The sequence below is a fragment of the Astyanax mexicanus genome, chromosome 2, assembly GCF_023375975.1.
Source record: "Astyanax mexicanus isolate ESR-SI-001 chromosome 2, AstMex3_surface, whole genome shotgun sequence".
Classification (NCBI taxonomy): domain Eukaryota; kingdom Metazoa; phylum Chordata; class Actinopteri; order Characiformes; family Acestrorhamphidae; genus Astyanax; species Astyanax mexicanus.
The window spans coordinates 35,537,344-35,548,679 of NC_064409.1; the positions used below are offsets into that span (position 1 = coordinate 35,537,344).

The 11,336-nt window shown below is 37.7% G+C and overlaps 1 protein-coding gene across 1 annotated transcript in view; it reads right to left on the reverse strand.

Moving 5' to 3' along the window:
- cdhr5-rs (cadherin-related family member 5, related sequence) overlaps positions 1-2,597 on the reverse strand; it is a 30,562-nt gene extending 27,965 nt beyond the window's left edge. Inside the window, exon 1 of the mRNA XM_022671647.2 lies at positions 1,705-2,597. The gene's annotated coding sequence lies outside the window, so the exon portion shown is untranslated. The remainder of the gene's footprint in view (positions 1-1,704) is intronic.
- Positions 2,598-11,336: the final 8,739 nt, after the last annotated feature.

Genomic DNA, 11,336 nt, shown 5'->3' on the forward strand with positions numbered 1-11,336 from the left:
AAAACTAGAACCGGTATCTATTTTTCTCACACTGCCACACCACTAGAGGCACTGCAGAGCGCTGAGTAGAACAGCACCAGCAAAGAAGCACGCTGGGACAGCTCGCTAGCTTAACAGTTAGCATAACAAGCTAACACACTGGAGTTGACAGTAGCTTAGCTCTATGGAGCCGAAACACTCGTCCCTCACTCAATTCTGCCTGAGAACAGCCTTTTATCCCAGAATCATTTATTCAGCAAGTGATAAAAGTCCCTAAGACTCGAGGATACTAGGTAAACAGTAACTATAACTCTGTTTAATCATATTAATACTGTAGTTGGAAGGATAATATTAATGCACACTGCACTGAAAGTATTTGTTAGCTGAAAAAGGAAGGGAAATATGGCTTTAGCTATGAATGGCTTGAACTATTTAAAATATTTAGTTTTGTAAAGGAAGTCGTGTTAAATTTGTTAGCGTATCTGTATTCTTTGCATTCTTCAGCTGTTTTTCTGCTAGTAAATTCGAATTTTTTCATATATTGTGTGTAGTATTTAAAATTATATATATGCTTCTAACAGAACAGTAACTCACAAACCTATATTAAACCCTAGTCAGAACAAAATATATATATATAATAATGAAAAAAAAAATACAGTGATATACTGTGAAACCGACAGAATCTTGAAAAATACCTTGATATACAGTTTCAGTTATCTTGCCCAACACTACTATGACACTGTCTATTATACTGACACAGTGTTTACTGAGATGAGCACTAAAAACAAACAAATTGTTACGAAAATGTATATTTTAATAGAGTTATTAAATTTTCAGAGATAATCTGGCATATCAGTTTAGGATGCTTTGCATACCATCAGTCATTCAGGTACTACAGTTTGAGATTAACTGCTTTAGAGTGTTTCACTTAAGCGTGCAGTAATGAAATATAGTGTATTCAACTATTTTAAACACAGCACTATTGAAAGGTACAATAGAGCAAATCAAGGTCTGAAACTTCATAAAAGCTTCATGACTCTTCATGTTATGTCTCTGATGCAACAGAAAGCACTTCAAACTCATTAAACCACTCTGAACATGGAGCAACTTAGAGCCAATTAGTGAGATGCATAAAAAGTCTATATAAATAAAACGAATATAAAAATAATAATGTTTTCAAAAGCATCCTCAACAAAATAAGAACAGCATGATGACAAAATAAAGTAGTTGGTTCCATTAATTAATAGAAGATTTGAATTGCAAATCTAACTTGAATTAAATCGTGTTGTTGAGGAATTTAAAAACGCTAAAGCTCGAACAGAATACAGAGTACAGAATACAGAAGGCAAATAAATAACCCAAACTAAAAAGTCTATTCTTTCACACTTTTACAGACAAATCGCAGTCTGCAGTGTGAATCAGACAATGTTGAGGATGTTATGAGTGGTCTGACCCATCTTTCTCCTTCACATACCATGTGGTGAAACAAACACACTCTATGTGGTGAATTCATTTAACGATGCACAGCAGAGCACTGAAGCCTCATGCACTGCACAGCTCCAGCGCTCTCTCAGACTGACCTCTAGGCGCTATGGTCCAACGGTTTTATTCACAAACATAAAGCAGCTAGTGTTCTATAAAACAAAGGACTACACACACACTCACACTCAGCCTCTATAGCTACATCTACATACTGCATTATTTCCTATGCTGTTTTTTCCTCACCTTCTCCGTGTGGCTATTTGTTTGTAACTCAGGCCATCAGGCAGCTCGTCCCTGCAGCGGCCTCCCTCCTCTCTGGCCTCATGTCTCTGCTTTTTGGGGTTAGATGTCTGGACTCTGCGCAGCTTGGGATGGCGGCTGAGCCACAACAACAAATGTGACGGATTTCCTCTGCCTGCCAAACTGGCCAAAGAGAGAGAGAGAGTGTGAGAGAGAAAGAGAGGCAGAGAGGGAGCGCAAGTGAAAAGTGTTTAGCTGGAGTATTAAGAGCTCCCGTGTAGAGCAGACATGGGGCTTAGAGGGCATTTCCAGGACGAGATAACTCTCTGGCAGCTGATAGACAGGTTAAAGTGAGAACGAGGGCTAAAGAGCTAATACTATTGGTTGTGTACAGCCACTTTCTCCACCAACTTTACTTCCAGGAATGGATAGCTCAAGATCACCCTTGTACTTGAGCTTGAACAACCTGGTCTTCCTCTAAATAGTATATTGCACCATATATTACCAGTTAAATGTTTGTATACACCTTCTTATTTAATGTTAATGTATTTTTTTCCTACATTGTACATTAATGCCAGGTTCACACTACATGATTTTGGGCCAGTTTTTCATTGATCGGCAACAAAAACTTGGCTCGGAGCAAATCGGGAATCACTCAGTGCTCGCACTGTTGTGTAGTGTAAACTGAAAGATGCTTGCTGACCTGTCACCGACTGATATGGCAAATATTCAACATGTTTAATATCTGACTCAGTCGGCGACTATAAGTCAGGAGCAGCAGCTACCTACAGCCAATGGGATGACCAAAAGAGAGAACCACGGGTCCAAAACAAATCTCCTGCTTTACCAGAGCAGTTTATGGAGAGTCTAACCATTTTATTTCCCTCCTTTTACATCAGTAAATGACTGTTAAACTCTAGAGGGAGCCAGTGAGTGGGTCCTCTATGAATGGGGTGAATGGAGCTATAAGCTAAAAGGCTATGTTTAAAAGGTTTAGAAACTGGAGTTTAAAATAATAAAAAAAATGATGTCTGCAGTGTTGAAACATTTAATATAGCTCTGTGTTGAGGACAGAAGTACACATTTCAGAAAAAACTAATCAGACATTTATAAACTCTGATTTTGCGCAGTTGCTTCATATGAACTCATTCATTTTAAACTCACTTTAAAGTGTGTATTCTCCTCTAAAGAGATTCTCTGGCTTGGCACCGCTAGTTTGCATGTGTGGGTTGAATAAATAAGCATAAGGATGTAATAAGGCTGAGATTCATTAAATACATCTTATTTCTGTAAATCTACCTTATATTTGTGGCTTTGTGGCTATTTTCTGTTCTGTTTTTATGTCTTGAACTGACAAAGGTTTTGTATGCAATATTACACCCAGCATATACCTCTGAGCTAAAAATGTATTGTAAAAATAAAATACTTTAAATACTTTAAAGGAACATTCAGGATTATAGTTTCTATAGTAAAAATAAGTAGTAATAACATGAATAAGATGTAGCATCACCAACATTCCCCAACTCCCATTTCCAAACCACAGGTTGCCAGGTATAGAACACATCATGCAAACAGTGTGCCGCCTCTTTCCAACTGCTGCTGATGCCGAGTAACAGCACAGTGCACTTGGAGAAAAGCTTGGCGACTCAGTTCTGATACATCAGCTCACAGACGCTAAGACATCACCCTTTGGAGTGATCTGGGGAAGGAGTGCCATCTACCCACCCAGAAAGAGCAAAGCCAATTTTGCTCTCTCAGGGCTCCGGTAGCTGATGGCAAGCTATATGAATGGGATTCAAACCCGCGATTTCCTGATCATAGTGGAAGCGCCTTGGAGCCCCCAACTGCCACCCAGGTAGGGACTTGAATCCAGTAGCCCACTGCTAAGAACCAATAAGCTGCCATGCTTTGGTAGAATTTCCTGTCTGCATGAAATATTCAAAGTTTTTGTTATTTTTGAAGGTTCACGCTGACTGAATGACAGACCTTGCTTGGTAGGTGTGTTAATTACTCCACACTTTATCTTCCGCTAGAGTGAGAGGTCATCCACCCCATCTCTCCTGACTCTCCGTCTCTTCTTCACCTCTAAAGCATTTGGCCGACTCCACAGGCCTTTAATTACACTGTAAAAAAAAAACTGTAGTTTTTACAGGAAAACGCTGGCAGCTATGGTTACCAGAGTTTTCCTGTTAAAATTACAGACGATAAGTAAATAACTCTACTGAAAAAAAATGTAAATTAATTTACAGTGATTGAAATCACTGCTAAATTACAATAATAATCTGTCAAGTTTACACAAATTAAATGTTAATTTTGCATAGCAGTGTTCTACATAAAAATACCCTTTCCTGTATTTTTTACCTCTAACAAATGTCTTATCTTTGACAGGAGATTATGGTGCCTGCCTAGTGTTTCTCTGTCTCTGCTCTCTTCAACTGTGTGTGGAAGTCAGCTGCAATGTTCAGAATGGGCCACTTTCCCCCCTCCTGCTTTTAGATGCTGTCAGACGGGGCTGCTGCGCTGATTATGTCTGGTCTCTGTCAAGGCCTTGGGTGTAGCTAAGTACACCAGCAGATAATTGGCTTAGGCTCCTTTAACCATGTGCTCTGATTAACCACTGTTACAGATTAAACACGTCCACTTTTCCCCAGCTATAAAGTGGCACCACCGACCTGTTTGCACATACTTCAGTCTTCAGGTGCTTGTGGATCATCAGGTGTGCTGGAAGATTACATTACATTGATTGCTGGGCCCGTGGAACAGACTTAGATCATCAGGCGGAGTGTTTCAGAGCCTCCCGGAGCTCTCGCTCATTATCCTGTAATGATTGTGAGGGCTGCTTGAGATTCTCCCGCACCGGGGGTTGAATTGATCGGCCTTAGACTGAACTCACCTTTGGATTGTCTCAGGATGAGACGATCTAAGGACACCTTTGGTGTCAGGACAGGTGCCACACCAAAGCTCAGCCCACGCACACACACACACAGGAGCACATGTTGGTTTGCACGTGTGTGCATGTGTTGAGAGTCACATTTACAGACACATGTAAAAGGTCACACAGATTGTGTACTCACACAGGTAATCACAAGCATGTGTGCACAAACACAGAGCAATGCCAGCGAGCAGCTACACAGTAGTGATACAGACACTGAGTGCATATACAGCATGGATTGGCAATTAGGTTTGGCCACAGCAGATTTTTTCCAAGACATTACGTGGCGGGCCACAAAAAAACTTTTTGGAAAATGAAGTGTAATGGGATGTAATGGGATGTAAGGAGTGCTACAGACTAGTAGCTCTTCAGCCCAGAGGGTTATTGAACCCAATTTGGCGAACAGTTGATCTCAAAGCAGGTAAACCCAGGAATAAGGGGAAAAAAAATAAAATAAATATACACACCGAAAAGACGAGAACGGGCGGAAATCAATTTATAAAGTTACCCCAACAAAAAAGGGCATGCAAGGAATTGGGTTATTCTAAAACTAGTGTACATTTCACAACAAAAAAATACCATCCTGGAAAAACATTTAAATGCAAGGCCTACAGAAAAAGTTGTGCAATTATTCATCCGTGTTTTATGTTACAGTGTGTGCAAGCTGTAGTGTGTTGGGGGGGAATTGATTCAGATTTGGATTAGTGCTTCAGATTTGCTTTACTGCTACTTTTCACTTCTGAAGCAGGTCACTCAAATCTATTACAGTAACAAAGCTTTTGTTATTCTCACCAGACAGCCTTGCATAACAATTCCCACCACATACTGGAAATACCTGTTGCAATTCAACAAGTTAATATCCCCTCCTAAAGAGAAAATAAGAAACATTTAGGTTTGTTACAGTGGTATAAAAAAGTTTGGGCAGCCCTGATTATTTTCATAATTTTCCTTTATAAATCACTGGTTGGATCAGCAATTTCAGTTAAATATATCATATAGCAGACAAACAGAAATATTTGAGAAGTGAAATTAAGTTTATAGAATTTACAGAAAGTGTGCAGTAATTCTTTAAACAAAATAAGGCAAAAGGTATTGATTTGAATACATTTAGTATTAATTACTGGAACAACAAAGTTTGTTTGTTTAGCTCATTGACCCTTGACCTACATACACAGGTGAATCCAATTATGTGAAAGGATTAAGAAGCTAATTGCAATTTTTTCTCCTCTTTGCAATTTTTGTTTGTTTGAGTGGCAACACTCTTAAATGACCTGAAAACATCATGGTTCAGAGATTTCCGCTGTCAGTTTCCACTGTGAGGAACATAGTCAGGGTAATGGAAGACCACAGGCACAGTTCTAGTTAAGACCTGAAGTGGCAGATCAAGAAAAATCTCAGATAAGCAGAGGAGAAGGATGGTAAGAACAGTCATAGTCAACCCACAGACCAGCTCCAAACACCTACAACATCATTTTGCTGCAGATGGAGTCACTGTGCATCGTTCACTATTTAGAGCACTTTACACAAGGAAAGGCTGTATAGGAGAGTAATTAATGCAGAATAAGCCTTTTCTGAGCACACGCCAAAAAACAGAGCCGCTTGAGGTATGCTAAAGCTAAAACGCATTTGAACAAGCCAGCTTCATTTTGGAATAAGAAGCTGTTGACAGATGAATCTAAAATTTGAGTTATTTGAAGGGCGGTATGCATGACGGAAAAATAACACAGCATTCCAAGACGAACACTTTACTGCTCCCCACAGAAAAATTTGGTGGTGGTTCCATCATGCTTTGGGGCTCTGTGCAGGTACTCAGTGCAGGTACTGGAATCTTGTTAAAGTTGAGGGTCGCATGGATTCCAGTCAATATCAGCAGATTTATAAGAACAATGCTCAAGAACCAGTGAGAAATTTAAAGTTAAAGCGCCGGGGCTGGATACTTCAACAAGACAACGACCCTAAACGCTGTTTAAAATCTATTACAGCATTCATGCAGAGGAACAAGTACAACGTTCTGGAATGATCATCTCAATTCCCAGACCTGAATAATATTGAAAATCTGTGGTGTGATTTAAAGCGGGTTGTTCATGTTCAGAAACCATTAAACCTGACTGAACTGGAGGATCTACTAAATATTGATAGATTTTTTTTCTGTTGGGATGCCGAAATATATGCACCTGCCTAATTTTGTTTAAAGAATTATTGCACACTTTCTGTAAATCCTATTAATTTAATTTCACTTCTCAAATATCACTGTGTTTGTCTGCTATATGATATATTTAACTGAAATTGCTGATCTGAATAACCAAAGATTTATAAAGGAAAATCATGAAAATTATCAGGGGTGCACATACTTTTTCATAACACTGTATAATGTTTTATATAGAGTTTTATTCAGTATAAGTATGGCATCCACAGGTTTGTATACATGAACTAACTCTTTTTTTAGTGCATTAATATCTTTAAGGGGTTACGGCCTGTGTCACTCAACCCCTCTTGTTTCAGCAGTCGCAGCTAGAGGGCAGTGTTTCAGAGGATATTCACTGCAGTCCAACTGGCATCAAAGTGAGTGATTAGGATTGTCTACTGAATGCATAATTATTGGTCTGTAGATGCTTCCTTTTGCTCTAAAATCCACACATGCATATGGGGTCGCCCCCCATCCACAGCTCCTCTGTCTCATGCTATCGCTCCTCCTTTGTTTCTCTCTCCATTTTAAAGGCCAATTTCTCCACTTGGCTTGATTTTGTTTAGTGACCGTTCTGCCATTGTTCTAATCCACTGACCTTTCTTTAAGACTGGCAGCACAATTAAACAAGACTGTGGGGGCACTCAGGTCAGGAATATTTCATTCGGAATCAATCAGAATGTTCGGTGCATAAACCTGGATTTACATTTTCCCAACTTCTCTCTCTCTTTTTTTTTTTTTTGCTAAATGAATGACTACAAAGTAAATCTTCTGTGGTTCCATTTATATTGTCTAACAATTTTTTGGATTCACAAATCAAACTAGATTTAAACTGCAAGTAATAGAGGTGTGTGATGCAATTATATGTTATTGCAGTTAATTGCATTTAATTATATTCAATTAAATACGTTAATGATGATTTGAAGTGGTAATTGTGATTCAGTATTAAATGCTCTCGTAAATAAATCCAACAAAAGCCCCATTTTCTTAATATAAAAATAATTTTAAAAAATCCCTAAAGAGTGTAAAAGCTGTAACTACCAAAATAAATGGTTAAAATAATGAAAAAGATGCAGTGCTTTGAGATCCCAAATAACACAAAGAACACAAGCTCATATTCATTTAGAAACAACAATACTGATGATTGAAGAGTTCAAAAATCTGGTGGAATAACCCTGATTTTTAATCACAGCTTTCATGTGTTTTGGCACGCTCTCCGCCAGTCTTTCACACTGCTTTTGGGCCGCTCCTGAAGCAAAAATCCAACCAATTCAGCTTTGTTTGATGAATTACATTCATCAAAGTTTTTTAATGAGGTTCATGTCTGGAGATTGGCTGTTTATTTGAATGTCTGTCAGCAACTGCAGGAACACATCACATGACCTACAAAAATAATGGTAATGTAAAGCTAGCAAAAAATCAGTGAGAAGCAAAGAAGAGCCAGGATTACATTTGCAAAAGACCACAAGGATTGGATCATTCAGGACTGGAGTAAGATTATCTTCTTTGATAAAAATGAATTGCATCTAATTAGATTCAAGTAAATACCTTAAGTATGTGATCCGGTATTACATGCTCTTTTGTATAAATGCAACAAAGGCATCACAGCTATTTTTATAATATAAACAATAAACATACAAGAAGAAAATCATAAAAGAGTGTAGAAGCTTTTACTATTATTTAAGTTTTTATTTATTATTAACTACATATGTTATTTTGATTCAAAATAATTGAATCAGTTAAATTCATTACTCTGCTCAGTAGTGTTTTTCATATTGGGATAAAGAGGTCAAATTACATTTAAAATCCTTAGGTTACATTTGTATATATCACAATAACAGTCATATATGTAATATATGATATTTTATTAAAGCATTTAAATTGTAAATGGAGTGGTAGAGGAATTTAGAAGCTAATCACACAGTAGCTAAGCACAACAGCATTTTGTAAATGATGTCATGTCATTTACAAAACAGATGCCAGGTGTCCAGTATATGTAACTTAAAAACTTTATGATTTAAAGTGAATTTAAAGTCATTTAAGCAGTTTTTCATATATTTTAAACAGTATATAACACATAAAGTCATAGACTTTATTGTAAATGTTTTATTATATATTTTCTCTGGAGAACACTGTAGATATGACACTTTGTTATAATGTAAAGTAGTCAGTGTACAGCGATAGTATATCAGTGTAAATTTGCTGTGCCTTCAAAATAACACATAGCCGGTCTAAATCTCTGGTTACAGAAGCGAAAATAACCAATTGTGCGAAATCTTCCGTGTTGTTCCATTAAAACATATAACATTTACAAAAATCGGAGGGGTGTACTCACTTTTGTGAGATATTATATGTCACCATGGGCTCTTCTGGGTTAAAAAGCCTTGGCTTCTACAAACCTTACAGTGCAGTAGTGCTAGGTTACAAAAAAGAAAGGTTTAGACCACATTTAGAGAGTCTGTACACACCAAAAATAATGTAGGTCCTGCATGAATTAGTAATTAGACATCTGGACAACTGTGAATTTAAAATTAAGCAAGCAAGATGTGGGAAAATAGACTTTCAGTTTTAAGAGGTAATGTACGTCTGGCTGTTGACTGTGGTCTAGGTTGTAATCAGTCAGTGGTGCACCTGTTTTTTCTGTTGCCAAGACAGATAGCAATACTATAAATCTACCTGAACACAGCTCACTTTCAGACCACCAACGGTGTAGATAAATTTACAAGCATGTAAGAAGGCTATTTAAATGACAGTCATTTGATATAGGGCCATATAACTTACTTCAGATAATGAATGTATTTGAAACATTTATGTCTGTTTAATGATTTTTTTTTCTACTGTAACAGAACATACAAAAAATACTGTAAAAACTGTACTTTTCTGGCAGCAGGGGTGCCAGGTAATGTCTGTAAACAAAGACTACTCTGTAACATACAGACTTTTTTTGACAGATACCATATATATATATAATTTTTTTTTACATTTTTATTCCATTTTCTACCTTACACAGCCAATTACCCAACCCACTAAGAAAGCGCAGCGACTACATCAGCTCACAGACGCCTTGTGCTGATCGACATCACCCTTTGAAGTGATGTGGGGAGAGAGCGCCATCTACCCAAGCTACATGACCAGGATTCGAAATGACGACCTTCTGATCATAGTGGCAGCACCTTAGTCCGCTGGACCACTCGGAGCCCTGACAGATACCTTTTACCTCAGATAACAGTGAAATGTCTATTTAACCGTCTTCTTGATTAGAATTAGGATACGGGTTTACTTGTTTTGCTGTTTTGTTGATGTGCTGTTAAGTTCTCCTTTGCCCCTGTTGAACTGGTCACACACTACAGTTTTCATCAGAAATGTTTAACATGATGTTACTGCTGGACATGAAGTACAGAGTTAGTTGAAAAAAGTGGGAAAAGTGGGACAAGAAAAGCCCCGTAATCCTGACCTCACAGAACTGATGCTGTCCTTATAAAACAGTTTAGAAGACACTGATTAATTATTGAACTGTAAACAGCAACAGTTTATATAAGGTTAACACATTGTGATGAATAATTAGCTTTATTTGCTCATTCACCCTTTTAAGCACTTCTTCACTGACTCCCTCATTCTCTTATGAGTCACTTGCTCAGTTTTGGCTGTGCTGTAATCTGGGGCAGAGCAGGGAACAAAGCTACGTGACTTCTGAGGTGTATGCCATTTGTTCAGAACACTTGCGCTGATTAGGGAGAACCATAAACACTTATATAACCACCTTCCCGCTGAGAGCCTGCGTTTCCCAGTGCTGTCATACCACTGATAAAATGGCTCATAAATGAATGCCAATTTGATGCCCAGTAGGCATCAACCTAAGGCTCATTATAGCAACCCCGCACCATAAAAGAGTCTCCCATAAACCCCTGTTGATTAATTTGTTCGTAGGATTTACAGAGGAAGTTTTTCCTTACATAAAGGAGGCTTAAAACCTTTTCCCCATAATCTGCAATGAATTCCTACTACGAGACATGCTTTACAAATAAATCTGATGAAATTATCCTGTGCAATAGAGGTAACTCTTGGCCTTCCTTTCCTGGGCTGGTCTCGATGAGAGCCAAAAAAAAAAAAAAAAAAAAAAAAAAACACAACATTCCCTTAACAACCAACATATGAGGAAAGTTATAAGGAAAGTGCAAATTGCATAGTAACTATAAAATCCAAAATCCACAATATAATATAAAAATGGGCACAGTAACTGTTTTTCATTATTAGTTATATTTTTTTCAGATTTTTCTGATTTTGAATTTATAAGGAATCCATCTCAAAAACACCAAGCCAATTTTTTGTTTAGTACACAGACTTACTACTTTTTTTTCAGAATTAAACAGATGCACCTCATGCTTTGAATACAGTGAGCAGCTGGTGTTCATAGACACTACTAAACATAAATGTTTCAGTCTGATTATATGATGCACCAAATTATAGTACAACATTCCTACCCAACCATGTGTGAGATAAATTATCAGGGTAGAATAG